At 32.1% G+C, this 17,465-nt stretch overlaps 1 pseudogene; it reads left to right on the top strand.

Annotated features, from left to right (window-relative positions):
- The first annotated feature begins 2,669 nt into the window (after window positions 1–2,669).
- LOC113870156 lies at window positions 2,670–6,818 on the top strand (annotated as a pseudogene).
- The last annotated feature ends 10,647 nt before the right edge of the window (window positions 6,819–17,465 follow it).

Genomic DNA, 17,465 nt, shown 5'->3' with positions numbered 1-17,465 from the left:
CTCAACATAATGTTCTTGTGATAATATAATACTATCACACTTCCTTATGATTTTAACTCTGAGAATTACACTAGCTTCACCCATGTCTTTTGTCAGGCTAGAGATTTATTATTGAGTAATCTATAATATTTTATACTTGTTCAATGTTAATTGAAGGATTATTTGGTATTGAAATAGATTTAGATGGAGTTTGAAATTATTTTTAAAAAAAAAAAAGTGAACAGTACCGTATGAACAGTGTCAGATGAACAGTAAAACCGCCTATAAACAGTGCAAACCGCGTACAAACCATGTATGAACAGTGCAAACCGCGTATGAACAGTGAAAACCGTGTATGTACAGTGACTGCTGACGTCATCAATGACATCATCATGACGTCACATACGCGTACAGTGCGTGTACAGTACGCGTGCACAGTATTTTTTGGCGTGAATAGTGTCCTGAATAGTGTTTCCGGCGTAAACAGTAAGGCGATGAACAGTGTTTCCGGCGATGAACAGTGACTGCTGACGTCACATGCGTGTACAGTACGCGTGCACAGTATTTCCGGCGTGAACAGTGTTTCCGGCGATGAACAGTAAATTTCAACAATTTTCTATAAAAAGGGGGCTTCACACGAAATTTTCATTTCTTCACCCCTATCCAAGGTTCTAAGGCCAAATACCACCATTTCTCTCATACTAAACCTTCCTAAACTTAGATTTCTTGCCAGATCTGAGATTCTACGTCTATTCTAAGGGATTTGAAGTAAGTTTCTTTAAGTTTGAAGCTAGATTTACCGTTCATTTCTCTTCTCCTTCTCTTTCTCATAGAAGTTCATGGTGTTCTTAGGAGAAACTTCGTTCTAAAGCCGAATCTTCGGTGAATCTTGCATTAAAACACGTAATATTCGGTAGATCTAGTGTGAATCATCTTTCTGAGGTAAGGGGAGTTTACTTTAACCTATGAACTACGTTTTGAACGGTTTAATATGCTATTTTAAGATGTTTTGAATATGATTTTTGTTAGATCTATTGAATAAAAGCTATTTTCTAAGCTGTAACTGCTGTTAATTGATTTAAAATGCTGAGATTTTGGCTGATCTATCTTAAACTTGCCTTAGCTGAGCTGTTAAAATAACTTTGGCGGTGTGCATCATGCTGAGATATATATTTTGCATCATTATAGAGCCGAGTTACATGTTTAGGTGGGTAGACATGTAACAGTAAGTTTATGCTGAGCTGCTGTGCTGTGCTGTCTGGATCTAGATACCGGAATGGGTCGCTCCCGGACCGGCTCGGTTCCTTCTGGATTACTTAAGCTGTGAAACCAGTTGGAAACCGTTTTCATGTTGTACATTAGATGGGCTGGAAATGCATGAGATTATTGCTGTGAGAAATATTTTGCTCTATATATATGATTTTATTTTAAGTTTGGTAAGCTCACCCTTGCATTTCTTTCTATGTCGTTGTGTGCGTGTGTACTGCGATGATCGTACGGTGGTACGTGAGCAGATGTAGCAGGTGTTGCATCTACTTCACAGGCTGAGGGGCCAGTGAAGAAGTGTTAGAAGCTGGGGTCAAGTAATATTGCATCAAAGTCCTTTTTCCTTATATTTTGAGACCTCATGTAGAGGGAGCTACGTAGTATAATTTTGGGTATTTTGAATATTATGAACTAAATGTAATATTGTGTTATTTTATTAGATATTTGTTGTAAGAAACTGTTTTATTTTGAATGAGAAGAGAATTTCATACTTATATTCTCTATACTTTATTTATTTTAAATAAGTTTGTGATGTAGAAACAATGTTCTCGGTTCCTTATAAAAGGGGTCGTGACATTTTAGTGGTATCAGAGCATGGTTTAGGTAAACCTACAGGGTGAGGTTGTTAGACGTCGGTTGTGCATATTAGACATGTCAATTTTAGCTGTGAATCATATATCATAATTTCTAATCATCAGGTTGTGAGGGAACGAGCTTGATCACCTCGGTTCTCAGACACGACAGATGTAGGAAATCTTGGTATATGATACTGGAGTGAGCTATAGGCGATTCATGCTGCATGAATAAAAAGTTGTTAAGCTAAGCTATAAATGATTGTTGAGATAAGTGTGTTTGCTATGTTGTGTGAATGTTGATATGATGTTGTGCTTAATGCTAAATTGATTAAATTGTTATGATATACTAAATATGAATATATCACTGTAAGCTGAATCTGTGAATATAGTTATGTGATGGTATTGCTGAATGTATTAAACGTTAGTAAACTAAGCTAGTCTATATATATTAGGATGGCTAGACCGAGGAGATCTGCTACAAACCCTCCCCCTCCTGCTGACGTGAACCAAATGGCTCACGCCATGGAAGCCATGGCAGCCACTGTTAGGCAGAGTCTAGATATGATTCAGCAGCAGCAAGCTGCAAACCAAGCCGCTGCTGCAGCACAGGCAGCAGCAGCAGCTTCTGCCTCAGCTGCACCTCCTCCTGAATACCATGGTTTGTCAGAGTTCAGGAAGAATGATCCTCCTCAATTCACGGGAGTGGATGGACCAGATGCTGCTGAACTCTGGATCAGGGAGATTGAGAAGATCTTCCTAACTATAGGTTGCGCCGAAGAGAGGAAGGTGTTATATGCTACTTATATGCTGATAGGGGATGCAGAGATGTAGTGGCACGGAGCTCGTGCTATGCTGGAAGCCCGAGGTGAAGTCATCACTTGGGCTGTATTTAGAAGTAGTTTTCTGGGAAAGTTTTTCCCTTCCCATGTTCGTGCTGCCAAAGAGCGGGAGTTTCTAAACTTGGTGCAAGGAAACTCATCAGTCTATGAGTATGCAAAACAGTTTGAGCGGCTTTACAGATTTTATTCTCACCCGACCTCGGAGGAGTGGAGATGTCAGAGGTTTTCAGACGGGCTGAGAACTGACATAAAGAGGATTTTGATTCCACTCAGGATTACTAAATTTGCTGACTTGGTGGATCAAGCCACCATTATAGAGAGTCTTAATGTAGAGGATGTTGGTGGAGTTGGGAAGGCTTCATCTAGTAGACCTGCTAGTAGCTATGGTAATGGAAGTAAGGGTGCTAAGAAGGGCCCCTACAGTCGGTCGCTACGCCAACAGCAATCTCGACCATCTCAGTCGAGAGGATCGGCAGCATCAGCCCCGGTGCCAATAGGGACTGCTACTTCTACATTTCAGCCTAGGGGAGCAACTTCTTCTGCTCCTAGAGCCTCAGTGCCGCAGATTGTCAAATGTTTCAGGTGTGGTGGGCCACACTACCTGAGCCAGTGCCCACAGGCTGATGTCAGGGTTTGCTTCTCCTGCCAGCAGCCAGGGCATCTTGCTAGGGACTGTCCTACGCCTAGTGGGGCAGTTTCGTCTTCTGCTAGCGCCTTGCACGCTGTTAGGCCTAAAGTGATTAGGGCTCCAACGACAACCAGATCGAGAGCAGAGGGACGTGTATTCACTACTTCTGCATCAGAGGCAGCTCAGGCAACGGATCTCGTTCAGGGGACAGCGGTAGTGGCAGGTACTTCTCTTTCTGTATTGTTTGATTCAGGAGCCACGCACTCTTTTATTGCGGACATTTGTGTTAGAACCTTAGGGTTACCAGTGAACGATCTAGGATGTGAATTGGTAGTATCAACACCTACTTTAAGTTCGATTAAGACTTCAACGGTTTGTGTTAGGTGCCCTATAGTAATTGAGGGACGAAAGTACAAAGTAAACCTTATTTGTATCCCGATGTCAGGGTTAGATGTAATCCTAGGTATGGATTGGCTAACTGCCAATCGTGTGCTAATTGATTGTGGCCGGAGGTGTTTAATCTTTCCTGAGCAGCAAGGCTGTGTGGAATTAATTTCTACTCGACAGGTAGAAACATCCTTAGGTGAGGGAGTATCTTGTTTTGTTTTGTTGGGAGTTATGAATGCAGAAGTAGAGCAAAGCCTTCAGTCAATACCAGTAGTACGAGAGTTCCCTGAGATTTTTCCTGAGGATATTCCTGGAATACCTCCACGTAGAGAGGTGGAGTTTTCTATAGATTTGATCCCTGGAGCTGAGCCAGTGTCTGTAGCACCTTACAGAATGGCGCCGAAAGAGTTGATGGAACTTAAGGAGAAGATCGAGGATCTAATGCGGAAACAGATGATTAGGCCAAGTGTATCACCTTGGGGAGCACCAGTTCTCTTGGTAAAAAAGAAAGACGGAAGTTCTAGATTATGTGATGATTATCGCAAGTTAAATAAGTTAACAATTAAGAATAAGTACCCGTTGCCGCGAATCGATGATTTGATGGATCAGCTGAGAGGTGCTAAGATATTCTCTAAGATTGATTTGAAGTCTGGGTACCATCAGATCCGAGTGAAGAATGAAGATATTCCTAAGACTGCTTTTCGCACTACATATGGCCACTATGAGTATATAGTGATGCCTTTTGGAGTCACAAATGCTCCAGCTGTGTTTATGGACTACATGAATCGGATCTTTAGACCTTTCCTGGATCGATTTGTGGTAGTCTTTATTGATGATATTTTGATTTATTCTAGTTTGTCAGAGGAACATGCAGAGCATTTGAGGACTGTACTTAGTATTTTAAGGGAAAAGCAGTTGTATGCTAAATTGTCTAAGTGTGAGTTTTGGTTAGAGGAAGTGAAGTTCCTTGGCCATGTTATATCCGCTAAGGGAATTGCAGTTGATCCTTCCAAAGTTGAAGCGGTGTTGCAGTGGGAAAGGCCTAAGACAGTCACAGAGATTCATAGTTTTGTGGGCCTAGCAGGCTACTACCGGAGATTTATAGAGGGATTTGCGAAGATAGCTGCACCATTAACACGGTTAACTCGCCGTGAACAACCCTTTGCATGGACTGAGGAATGTGAACAAAGCTTTAATGAGTTGAAGCAGAGATTAACTTCCTCGCCGGTGTTGATTCTCCCTGATACTAGTCGACCGTTCGAGGTGTATTGTGATGCTTCCCATCAGGGATTGGGATGTGTGTTAATGCAAGATAAGAGAGTGGTAGCTTATGCATCCCGCCAATTGCAAACTCATGAGCGAAATTACCCGATTCACGACCTTGAGTTAGCTGCTGTCGTTTTTGCTCTAAAGGTGTGGCGGCACTATCTTTATGGAGCTCGGTTTGCTGTGTATAGTGATCACAAGAGTCTGAAGTATTTATTTGATCAACGAGAGTTAAACATGAGGCAGAGACATTGGGTGGAATTCCTTAAGGATTATGATTTTCAGCTCCAATACCATCCAGGAAAAGCTAACGTAGTGGCCGATGCATTAAGTAGGAATGTGGTTCAGGCATTCTCCTTAAGAGTTAGTGAAACTCTTTTGGTAGAAAAATTCCAAGATCTGAACATACATGTGGACTTATCACCTGAAAAGATTAGTTGTAGCCGAATTGTGGTGACTAATAATTTCTTACAGGAAATTAAAGACAAACAACTGTGGGATCCGATGTTATGTCGGATTGTATTTCTCTTAGGGACAGATAAAGCAAAGGGTTTTAGTAAAGGTACTGATGGTATTCTCAAATGCCAAGGTCGAGTTTGTGTCCCTAGAGATACTGAATTAAAGAGAGCAATTCTAGAAGAAGGACATAAGGGTAGTCTCAACATTCATCCTGGTGTTACTATGATGTATTAAGATTTAAAGTAGATGTTTTGGTGGCCAAGCATGAAGCGAGAGATAGCTGAATTTGTTAAAGCTTGTTTGACTTGCCAGAAGGCAAAGGCGGAGCACCAAAGCCCTCCAGGAGAGTTGCAGACAATGAAAATTCCAGAGTGGAAGTGGGACCATGTGACTATGGACTTTGTTTCCCATCTACCTAGAACAGTTAAAAATCATGATGCTGTATGGGTCATAGTTGATAGGCTAACCAAGAGTGCGCATTTCTTGCCAATTAACATGACCTTTAGCTTGGAGAAATTAGTAGAATTGTACATTAGAGAGATTGTCAGGTTACATGGAGTACCTTCTAGTATTATCTCTGATAGGGATCCTCGATTCACTTCCCAGTTTTGGCAGTGTTTCCAAGAGGCTATGGGCACACAGTTGAGGTTGAGTTCTGCATATCATCCGCAGACAGATGGTCAATCTGAGCGTACTATTCAGACCTTAGAGGACTTATTGCGGACTTGTATTGTAGAGCAGAAGAGTAATTGAGAGGATATGCTTCCTTTGGTAGAATTCACTTATAATAATAGCTACTATTCGAGTATAGATATGGCACCATTTGAAGCTCTGTATGGTAGGAGGTGTAGAACCCCTATCTGTTGGTTCCAATATGGAGTACATTTGATGGTTGGACCTGAAATGCTGCAAGAAACTAAGGAGAAAGTTGAACTTATTAAAGAAAATCTGAGAGCTACCCAGAGTCGACAGAAATCTTATGCTGACCGACGCAGAAGGCCTCTAGAATTTAAGGTTGGTGATCACGTATTCTTGAGAGTATCACGCACTACAGGTGTGGGGCGAGCCTTAAGAGCCAAGAAGTTAACACCTAAGTTCATAGGACCGTATCAGATATTACATCGTAGAGGACCAGTAGCCTATGAATTAGTGCTACCACCTCAGTTGTCAGGACTACATAATGTTTTCCATGTGTCGCAGTTAAGAAAGTATGTTCCTGATTCGTCTCATGTAATTGAGCCTGATGTTGTGGAGTTACGAGATAATTTGTCTGTGGAGGTCCCAGCTGCTTGTATCGAGGAAACTAGAGTTAAGGAACTTAGAGGCAAATCTATTCGGTTAGTAAAAGTTGTTTGGGACCCAGTAACTGGTGATGCCACATGGGAGTTAGAGGAAAGAATGAGAAAGTTGTACCCTCATCTTTTCTTTGAGTGATAAAATTTTTTAGGACGAAAATTTATTTTCGGGGGGAGAATTGTCAGGCTAGAGATTTATTATTGAGTAATCTATAATATTTTATACTTGTTCAATGTTAATTGAAGGATTATTTGGTATTGGAATAGATTTAGATGGAGTTTGAAATTATTTAAAAAAAAAAAAAAAAAAGTGAACAGTACCGTATGAACAATGTCAGATGAACAGTAAAACCGCCTATAAACAGTGCAAACCACGTACAAACCGTGTATGAACAGTGCAAACCGCGTATAAACAGTGAAAACCGTGTATTTACAGTGACTGCTGACGTCATCAGTGACATCATCATGACGTCATGGCTGACGTCACACACGCGTACAGTGCATGTACAGTACGCGTGCACAGTATTTTCCGGCATGAATAGTGTCCTGAATAGTGTTTCTGGCATGAACAGTAAGGCAGTGAACAGTGTTTCCGGCGATGAACAGTAAATTTTGAAAATTTTCTATAAAAAGGGGGTTTCACACGAAAATTTCATTTCTTCACCCCTATCCAAGGTTCTAAGGCCAAATACCACAATTTCTCTCATACTAAACCTTCCTAAACTTAGATTTCTTGCCAGATCTGAGATTCTACGTCTATTCTGAGGGATTTGAAGTAAGTTTCTTTAAGTTTGAAGCTAGATTTACCGTTCGTTTCTCTTCTCCTTCTCTTTCTCATAGAAGTTCATGGTGTTCTTAGGAGAAACTTTGTTCTAAAGCCGAATCTTCGGTGAATCTTGCATTAAAACACGTAATATTCGGTAGATCTAGTGTGAATCATCTTTCTGAGGTAAGGGGAGTTTACTTTAACCTATGAACTATGTTTTGAACGGTTTAATATGCTATTTTAAGATGTTTTGAATATGATTTTTGTTAGATCTATTGAATAAAAGCTATTTTCTAAGCTGTAACTGCTGTTAATTGATTTAAAATGCTGAGATTTTGGCTGATCTATCTTAAACTTGCCTTAGCTGAGCTGTTAAAATAACTTTGGCGGTGTGCATCATGCTGAGATATATATTTTGCATCATTATAGAGCCGAGTTACATATTTAGGTGGGTAGACATGTAACGGTAAGTTCATGCTGAGCTGTTGTGCTGTGCTGTCTGGATCCAGATACCGGAATGGGTCGCTCCCGGACCGGCTCGGTTCCTTCTGGATTACTTAGGCTGTGAAACCAGTTGGAAACTGTTTTCATGCTGTGCATTAGATGGGCTGGAAATGCATGAGATTATTGCTGTGAGAAATATTTTGCTCTATATATATGATTTTATTTTAAGTTTGGTAAGCTCACCCTTGCATTTCTTTCTATGTCGTTGTGTGCGTGTGTACTGCGATGATCGTACAGTGGTACGTGAGCAGATGTAGCAGGTGTTGCATTTACTTCACAAGCTGAGGGGCCAGTGAAGAAGTGTTAGAAGCTGGGGTCAAGTAATATTGCATCAAAGTCCTTTTTCCTTATATTTTGAGACCTCATGTAGAGGGAGCTACGTAGTATAATTTTGGGTATTTTGAATATTATGAACTAAATGTAATATTGTGTTATTTTATTAGATATTTGTTGTAAGAAACTCTGTTTTATTTTGAATGAGAAGAGAATTTCATACTTATATTCTCTATACTTTATTTATTTTAAATAAGTTTGTGATGTAGAAACAATGTTCTCGATTCCTTATAAAAGGGGTTGTGACATCTTTCATGTCAAATTTAGATGCAAGAAAATATTTTGTTTGAAGCACTATATCATGGCTAGTACCAAAAATAAGCATGTCATCCACATATAGAGAAATAATCACACATTCATCATTTTCTAATTTTGTGTAGACATATTTACTAACTTCAATAGTAGAAAAACCATTACTAACTAAAGTTTGGTCAAACTTATCGTGCCATTGCTTAAGAGCTTGTTTTAAACCATATAAAGATTTGAGTAACTTACAAACTTCATTTTCTTGTCCAAGACTTACACACCCCTCAGGTTGGACCATATAAATTTCTTCCTCTAACTCACCATTTAAAAAAACTGCTTTAACATCCATTTGATGAACAACTAAATTATATGTAGATGCTAAAGCAATCAAAATTCGAATAAAAGAAATCCTTGTTACAGGAGCAAAAGTATCAAAATAATCAATATTTTGTTTTTGAGAAAAGCCTTTAGCTACCAATTTAGCCTTATATTTTTCAATTGATCCATCGAGATTATATTTCCTTTTAAAAATTTATTTGCACCCAATTGATTTCACTCTAGGAGGTAAATCTACCAAAGTCCAAATATTACAATTTGTAATGGAATTAAATTTAGATTAGACAACTTTTTTTCAAAATAATGCTTCAGTTGAGGAGAATGCTTGAGAAATAGAAAAAAGTTCATTATTAATAAGATGTGTAAAAATTATTTTCAAATTTTTTTTCTTTTCTTTGTCTTTTACTTCTTCTCAAATCCTTATGAAAATCATCAAACGAACTATGTATGTACTAGTGTTTCACCAAAAAAATTTTATTTCAATCAAAAATATGTTAAAAAAATTCAGCATTTTTTATTTCAATTATCGTCTTACAATCAAGCACTTCACTTTTTAAAACTAAAAATCTATACGCAGCACTATGATCAGCATAACCAATAAACATACCATTTGATATCTTAGAACATATTTTCCTCTTTTTAGGATCAGGTAATATAACTTTAGCTAAACAACCTCACACTTTTAAAAATTTCAAATTAGGCTTATGTCACTTCCATAACTTATATGGTGTTTTGCCTGTTCTTTTATATGGAATTCTATTTTGCAAAAAATATATCGTTAATAAGGCTTTATCCCAAAGGTTATCAGATGCATTAGAACTAATTAAAAGAGCATTCATTATTTTCTTTAAATTTCTGTTTTTTTCTTTTAGCTATTTTATTAGATTGAGGTGAGTAAGGAGGTGTAACTTCATAAATAATTCCTTCTTTTTCACAATAATCATTAAATAAGGTGTATTCACCACCTCTATCCGATCTAACTCTTTTAATCCTTTTATTTAATTGATTTTCTACTTTTGTTCTATATTGAAGAAACATGTTAAAAGTCTCATCTATATTTCTAAGCAAATATACTTTGGTATATCTAGAAAAATCATCAATAAAAGACATATAATAAATTAATTCTAGCATTTTGGTGTTTCTTTCTATAGGTAAGCATGACTTTTTAGTTATTTTTTATTTCACACATATTTCACATTTGCTTAAATGTCCATTGCTAAAACTAGAAATCAAACTTTGATATTGCATTTCTTTTATATAAGAAGCACTAATATGTCCTAATCTAGCATGCCAAATATTTTCATTGATAACATGAGCAACATTGAATGCAAAGAGTCCCTATTTACAAAATATGAATTTAAACCGCGAATCTGAAATTTGAAATTTATTTATTTGCGAGTTTTCTATAGCAAACTAAAATTAATTTATTATTACGTTTAAATTTTAATTTACAAGTCTGACAATCAAAATTTCTTTATTTTTATCACAAATCAAAATTGAATCTTAAGTTCATACGCTATGTTAATCAAACAGCCATATCTGCCCAAACCAAACAGTAAACATAGAAAAAGAGAACAAATTAATAAGATAATTCACCATTAACAAAGAGAAAATGAATGAAAGAAAGAATGAATGATTTACAGTTAATAAAGAGAAAAAGAAAGAAAGAAAGAATGGGAAGAACTGTGAAAAAGGTACCTACAAATGTAAACGAAGAACTGTGAAAACATAGAAGATGAATAAAACCTACAAACGTGAAAGAGAATAAATACACCAACTTTGTTAACGCATAAAAGATGAAAAGAACTTACAGAGGTAAAAGAGACCAACTTTGTTAGGAAGACAAAGAGATTCATGAGTTGAGCGTAAGCGTGTTTTATTTATAAAAGTTAAAGACTTTAGAGAGCGGTTCTTTATTAACCACTCTCTAATATATGACTTTAGAGAGCGGTTAATAGAGAACCGCTCTTAGAAGTATAGATCTGAGAGCAGTTCAACACTAACCGCTCTCTAAAGTATATTTTAGAGAGTGGTTAACAGAGAACCGCTCTCTAAAGTATATTTTAGAGAGCGATTAACAGAGAACCGCTCTCAGAAGTATAGATCTGAGAGCAGTTTAACGTTAACTGCTCTCTAAATGTATTATTACAAAGCGATTTTTACTAACCGCTATATAAGTTAGTGCTTCAAAAGCTTATTTCTGGCATAGTATCTCCATCTTTCACTGAAGTGTAGAAGGTAAACATATTTTTGTTTGCACAGATGTACTTGGTAGTTCCAGAGTCTACCACTCAATCACTCACATTAGCCATTAGCAAGGCTTGAGAAATGACTGCAACTATAATGTCATCTCCTTCAATCAAATTTCCATTTGGTTTTGGAGGATTATCACTTCTCTTCTTGTGTTTGCATTGAGTAGCACGATGACCTATTTTGCCACAAACAAAATAATTTCCTCCACCAATTTTGAAAGTGGGATTATTCACTTTTAGGACATAAGGTTTATTATAATGAGACCTTTGGTTAGGTTTATTGTCGTACATTTTCTTATTAGCTTGTATTATGTTTGCCCTTTATACTAACGCCTTTGCCCTTGCAGCCTTAAGTTCCTTCCTATTGTGTCCTTAATGATAATGTATGTGATAAGTTTAGTTAGAGAAAATGGTTTATTCATATGCTTTAGTTGCTGCTTATAATCCTTCCAAGATTCTGGTAATTTTTCAATTAGTAGTCTAGCGACAAAATTCTCAAGTAGTGTGATCTTATCAGCTTTCATGTCTTCCAGCAGCTTGTGGTATTTATTGATCTGAGTCTTGATATCTTCTTCATTGTTCATCTTCTACTTATAATAGTGTCCGATGGTGAACTTCTCTCTTCCGACATCCTCAGCAGTATATTTGAGAATCAGAAACTCCCAAATTTTGTTGGTTTCCTTGTTAGCAAAAATCCAGTCTTCCAACAAATTTACGTCGAAGATGAATGTGATTTCAGTTGCGTGAGAGCATGAGCCATGTCGTGCAAGTCAAGAATAGAATAGATATGCTTCTGCCATCGTTTGAAGTTTTTCCTCTTGAACATCTCTATCTTTGACACGTTTGGGAAAGGTTTTGCATAGTTAACTACGGGAACAATTGGACTAGGTGGACTTACAATGAGTCTGTTTTCATTATTATTGACATTATTGTTGATGAGTTTCGTTATCTATTGATTCAACCATACTCCTTAAGATTGTTGTCAAATGAGTCGAAATATATAAAATACTTTAATGAGTGTAATTGTTCATGTAAACGTTATATATAATTGAAAATATAAGTAATAATAACAATTAAATTAGAATAATAAAATAACAATAATAATTAATAAATAATTTTAAAATATAATTATATTATTTTCTAACAAAGATAAATGAAAAAAACCTAGAAGGGACTGAGAAAAAAAGGGAAGAAGATACTGAAAAAATCGAACTCTGCCTTTAAGTAGATCTGAATCGAGCACCAGAGCCAGGAGTAGACCCTCTGTGGAACTCTAGGGCTCAAGCGCCTGAGCGTGGGTGGCAGCTTAATTCTTTATTTTAAACTACCTTCTTCAACTTCACTCAATGCCATTCTTCATTAATCCTTCAAAATGCTACGAGAATTATTAGTAATTGATATGAATTCCAATTATGATTAATAATCATTCTAAATTCTCATTTCTTCTGAGGTTGGAGGGAATTTGCATTGAATTAACATTCTAACCAAAATAAATGCCCAAAATACATAGCAATATTCTCTAACAGCAAGAATCCTCGAATAGTGTTGTGGCATAGGGTTGTGTCTCATGATAAAATGAGAAGCTAAACTGATCTTGAATTGGGTTGTGACCCCAAACTGAGCCCACAACATATCCAACCTCCAGTGAAGGACTATTCGATAAATTACTCTAATATTATTCCCGCCATGGACAAAATAGCTATCTATTTGATTCCTTGATTCCAAATTGATCCATGCATCTTCGTCATCATTTATTTTCATTCTTCTAGTTTATAGGGAACACAAATCAAACGTTGCCTTAAGATAAAGCTAAAGACAATCTTCATCATCATTTATTTTCATTCTTCTATGGCAACGTTTTTCAGGCCTTGTTAGGTGGAGGTTTAGCTTGTCCTGCTGTTGAAGAATGTATCAGGCGGTTTCAATTTTTGTGGTATTTGGTACGAAGGAGTTTCTGATCTCCATTTCTTTAGCTGAAGCTTTGAGGTCCTCATCTTGTCAAAATCTAGAGCTTTTATCCTGGAAATCACAGTTGGTAATAAGGATTGGTTTTTTGTTCTGCTGGTATTCCATTAACATCTTCTTTTTGGATGGATAGTGAACTAATTAATGGTTTTAATTCTCGTCAGCGGTTGGCTGGATGAGTATTAATTATGATTATATAAGTTTAATGGCTGAGAGTAGATGTGGCTAAGTGAAGATGCAACTTTTCAATTGGCTTTGATGGAAACAGGGCACACAAAAGCCTGTAATCTGGCTTGATTTAGGCTTAGCTTGACTTTTTAATAAACAAATTAAGTTTAGTCTTTTTTTAAAATTTATTTAAGTAAATAAGTCAGGTCTAAACTATTTATAAAGCCTATTAAGTTTAACATGCCGTCCTATATATATATTTAAAAATAAAGTTGTAAAAATATATTTAAATAATAAAGTTATTTAATAATATATTTTTTATATTCTTAAATTTGTTATTATTAAATTAATATATTATATTATAATTTTATTTATTTATAATTATAATAAACAAAAATTATATTCTATTAAAAATTAAAAATATTTATACATAATTATATTTTTTAAATAATAAATTTATTTAATAATAAATTATAATATTTATTATATTTAAACAATTTAAAGAATAGTTAAGTCTTTAAACAGAAATAAGACGTAATCAAAACTAAACAAAATAAAATTTAAAAATAAAATAATAAAATTATATTAACATATTTTTTATATTTTTAATTTTATTACTTATAATTTAATTATTTAATTATTATATTAATATATTATGTTATAATTATTTTTATTTATAATAAATAGAAATTGCTTAAATCTGAAATATTTTATTTGAAAGTAAAAATTTATAAAAAAATAATAACAAAATAAAATAAAAAACTTATTATAATATATATTAATATGTATATATAGATATAATTAGACCATGTAACAAATAATATAAATAATATAATTATAAATAAATTATATAATAATATATACTTTTGTAACTTACACGTATTTTAATTAAATTATTAGTTAATTTATCAATTTCTATATAATATATAAGTATGTGTTTTAATTTATTGTATCAGTAATATTTTCTATATTACGTCAATATTGTAGTGTAGTTAATTTTACGTTTATTTGTTAATTTAAAATAATAAATTAATAATACAAATAAAATTAAATATTTTGTAATTATTTTTTTTAATTTAATAGTTATTATTTTTGTCATTTTATATATCTATAGTACATTAAACTTAAATTTTTATATTGAATTTTATCATATATTTTTAAATTAAGATAAAAATTTAGAAATATAAGTTATTTTAATTTAAATATAAATTTTAATAATTCTTTCTATGCTCATATATTATTTTTTTGCATTTATAAATTTTATAATATAAATATTTTTTATCTATAATTTTTATAATGACGATATTTATATACTTTTTAAAATATAATAATTTTTTTAGCTGATTCAATAAATTTTGTAAATATTATTTTTTGTTATCAATTTTATGTGTTTACTGTAATTTTATTTATTGAATATAAGATATTTTTATACAAACAATATATAATTATCGTAAAAAATAATTAAAATATTTAATAATTTTATAAAATCAAGTTGAGAAAAATAAAAATATAAAAATTTTATAACACAAAAAAATTATAATTAATGCTCAAATAATATTTTAAAAATTATTTATAAAATTGTATAAAAATTATTATAATTAGTTAATAATTATCAATAACATAAATAAAAATTTAAATATATGTAAACTAATTTGATAATAAAATAATTATATTTTATTAATATTATTCAATAACAACAATCATTATAAATTTTTAATATTATACAAATAGTATTTTATTTTTTTATCTTTTCTTAAGCAATTTTATTGGTATAAAATATATAAAAAAAAAAATTCATTGATTGTATTCACTACATCACAACGAATCACAAACCTACCACAATCACATACCTCTGAGCCAAAGCTGCTAGTGCAATTAATTTTTATTCTTATTTTATTATTATTTATAGTTATTTTGAGTATAAATATAAGATAAATTATTATATTTGTTTGAACAAACTGAAGAAGTAAAGTCTTCAAATAAGATTAGAACGCAACCAAAATTAAAGAAACTAATATTTTAAAAAAATATTATATTAATTTATTTTTTATATTCTTAATTTTATTATTATTAATATTTAATTATTATATTAATATATTATGTTATAATTTTTTATTTATAATAAATAAAAATTATATTATATTTGAAATTAAAAATATCTATACACAATTATACGTGTTTAAAAAATAAATTTATTTAATCATAAATTATTATATTTGTTATATTTAAACAAGCTGAAGAAAAATAAAACATGATCAAAACTAAACGAATTAAAATTTAAAAATAAAATATTAATATTTTTTAATAAATTTTTTATATTTTTAATTTTATTATTATTCATATTCAATTATTATTAATATATTATGTTATAATTTTTTATATTTATAATAAATAAAAATTGCTTAAGTATAAATTATATTTTATTTAAAAAGAAAAATTTATAAAAAATAATAAGAAAGTAAAATAAAATAAAAAATTTCTTATAATATATATTAATATATATATATATATATATATATATATATATAATCAAACTATGTAGTAAATAATATAATTATAAATAAATTATATAATAATATATATTTTTGTAACTTACACATGTTTTAATTAATTTATCAATTTGTATGTAATATATAAGTATATGTTGTATCATTAATATTTTCTATACTACATTAATATTATAATATAGTTAATTTTATGTTTATTTTTTAATTTAAAATAACAAATTAATGAAACAAATAAAATTAAATATTTTGTAAATATTTTTTTAATTTAATAGTTATTATTATTATCATTATATATATATATATATATATATATTACATTAAGTTTAAATTTATTTATGTTTTAAAATATAATAATTTTTTTAATTGATTCAACAAATTGTGTGAATGTTGTTTTTTTTTATCAATTTTATGTGTTTACTATAACTTTATTTGTTGAATATAAGATGTCTTTAAACAAATAAAATATGTTTCTAAAATAAAACTGAAATATTTACTATTTATATAATTTTTAAAAAATAAATCAAGAAAAATATAAATATAAATTTTATTAATATAAAATATTTATAATTAATACTTAAATAATATTTTAAAAATTATTTATAAAATATTATAAATATTGTTATAATTATTTAATAATTATTAATAACATAGATAGAAATTAGAAAAGTATATAAACTAATTTGATAATAAAATATTTATATTTTTATTAATATTAATTTTTTTTGTAACAGACTTTGTTAACAGGCTTTAGGTTAGGCCAGACCATTTAAACAGGCCAGGTCAAGCCTAAAATAAAATCTTTAACAAATAACAGATCAAGCTCGAGCTTAATAATTATGTTACACGCTAGATCTGTTTAGAGTAAAGCGTAGCCTAGTCTAGTATACAAACACTCACATTCTTTTTTAATTGATATACTAAAGTCTTATTATAATTGGCAATGAATTTTTTTTTATATGAACATTGGCAATGAGTTCATTATATAGTAAATTGAATGAAAACCTTAAACTTACCTGATGAATAAAATTGAGTAAAGGAAACAAATTCAAATCTTAAAAGAAAAATATTAAATAGTCATAATTTTTTGCAAGAATGACTTGAATTTGTTATGCATTTTAGATGCAAGAAACTTTCTTTTAATATGCCAAATGTATTATTAAAGGGGTACCAACACATAAATCAAAACCAGCAGTGTCATTGACAAAAAAAAGGCAATAAGCCAAAGAAACCAACAAAACATGCAGCAAATATCACGAAAAAGCAGCCAAAGGACTAAGAACGGTAGGTTTCTCACTGGAGGCCACCGACCGAGGGTTGGATCATCCTTAGATTTTCGGTGCCGTGTATGAATTGATAATATATATATGAAATCTATTCACATAATTTAAAAGATTTATACTAAATTTTAATTATATAAATTAATAATTAAATAATAAATTGATAATAAAATAAGTAATTTATTATCAATTCATACAGTGGGTTTGCTCAAAGTATTAGAAAGTGCTGATAGTTTCTTTCTGAGTTATGATATAAGAGGTTCTCGGCTAGTAATGGTATCAAAGCCTTCAAATTATTTGATGCTCATATCTTCAGGGTTTATCGGCTGGACAGCTGACAGGCACCTACCGAAGAGACTGTATTCACAGTCGCCCCTGTCTGTAACAATGCCACGAACTCCTGTATTTATTCAGAGC

Source organism: Abrus precatorius, unplaced genomic scaffold (assembly GCF_003935025.1).
Source record: "Abrus precatorius isolate BTA unplaced genomic scaffold, Abrus_2018 Scaffold6, whole genome shotgun sequence".
Classification (NCBI taxonomy): domain Eukaryota; kingdom Viridiplantae; phylum Streptophyta; class Magnoliopsida; order Fabales; family Fabaceae; genus Abrus; species Abrus precatorius.
Note: the sequence above shows the minus strand (reverse complement) of the source record. Positions and strands in the feature narration are given on the sequence as shown.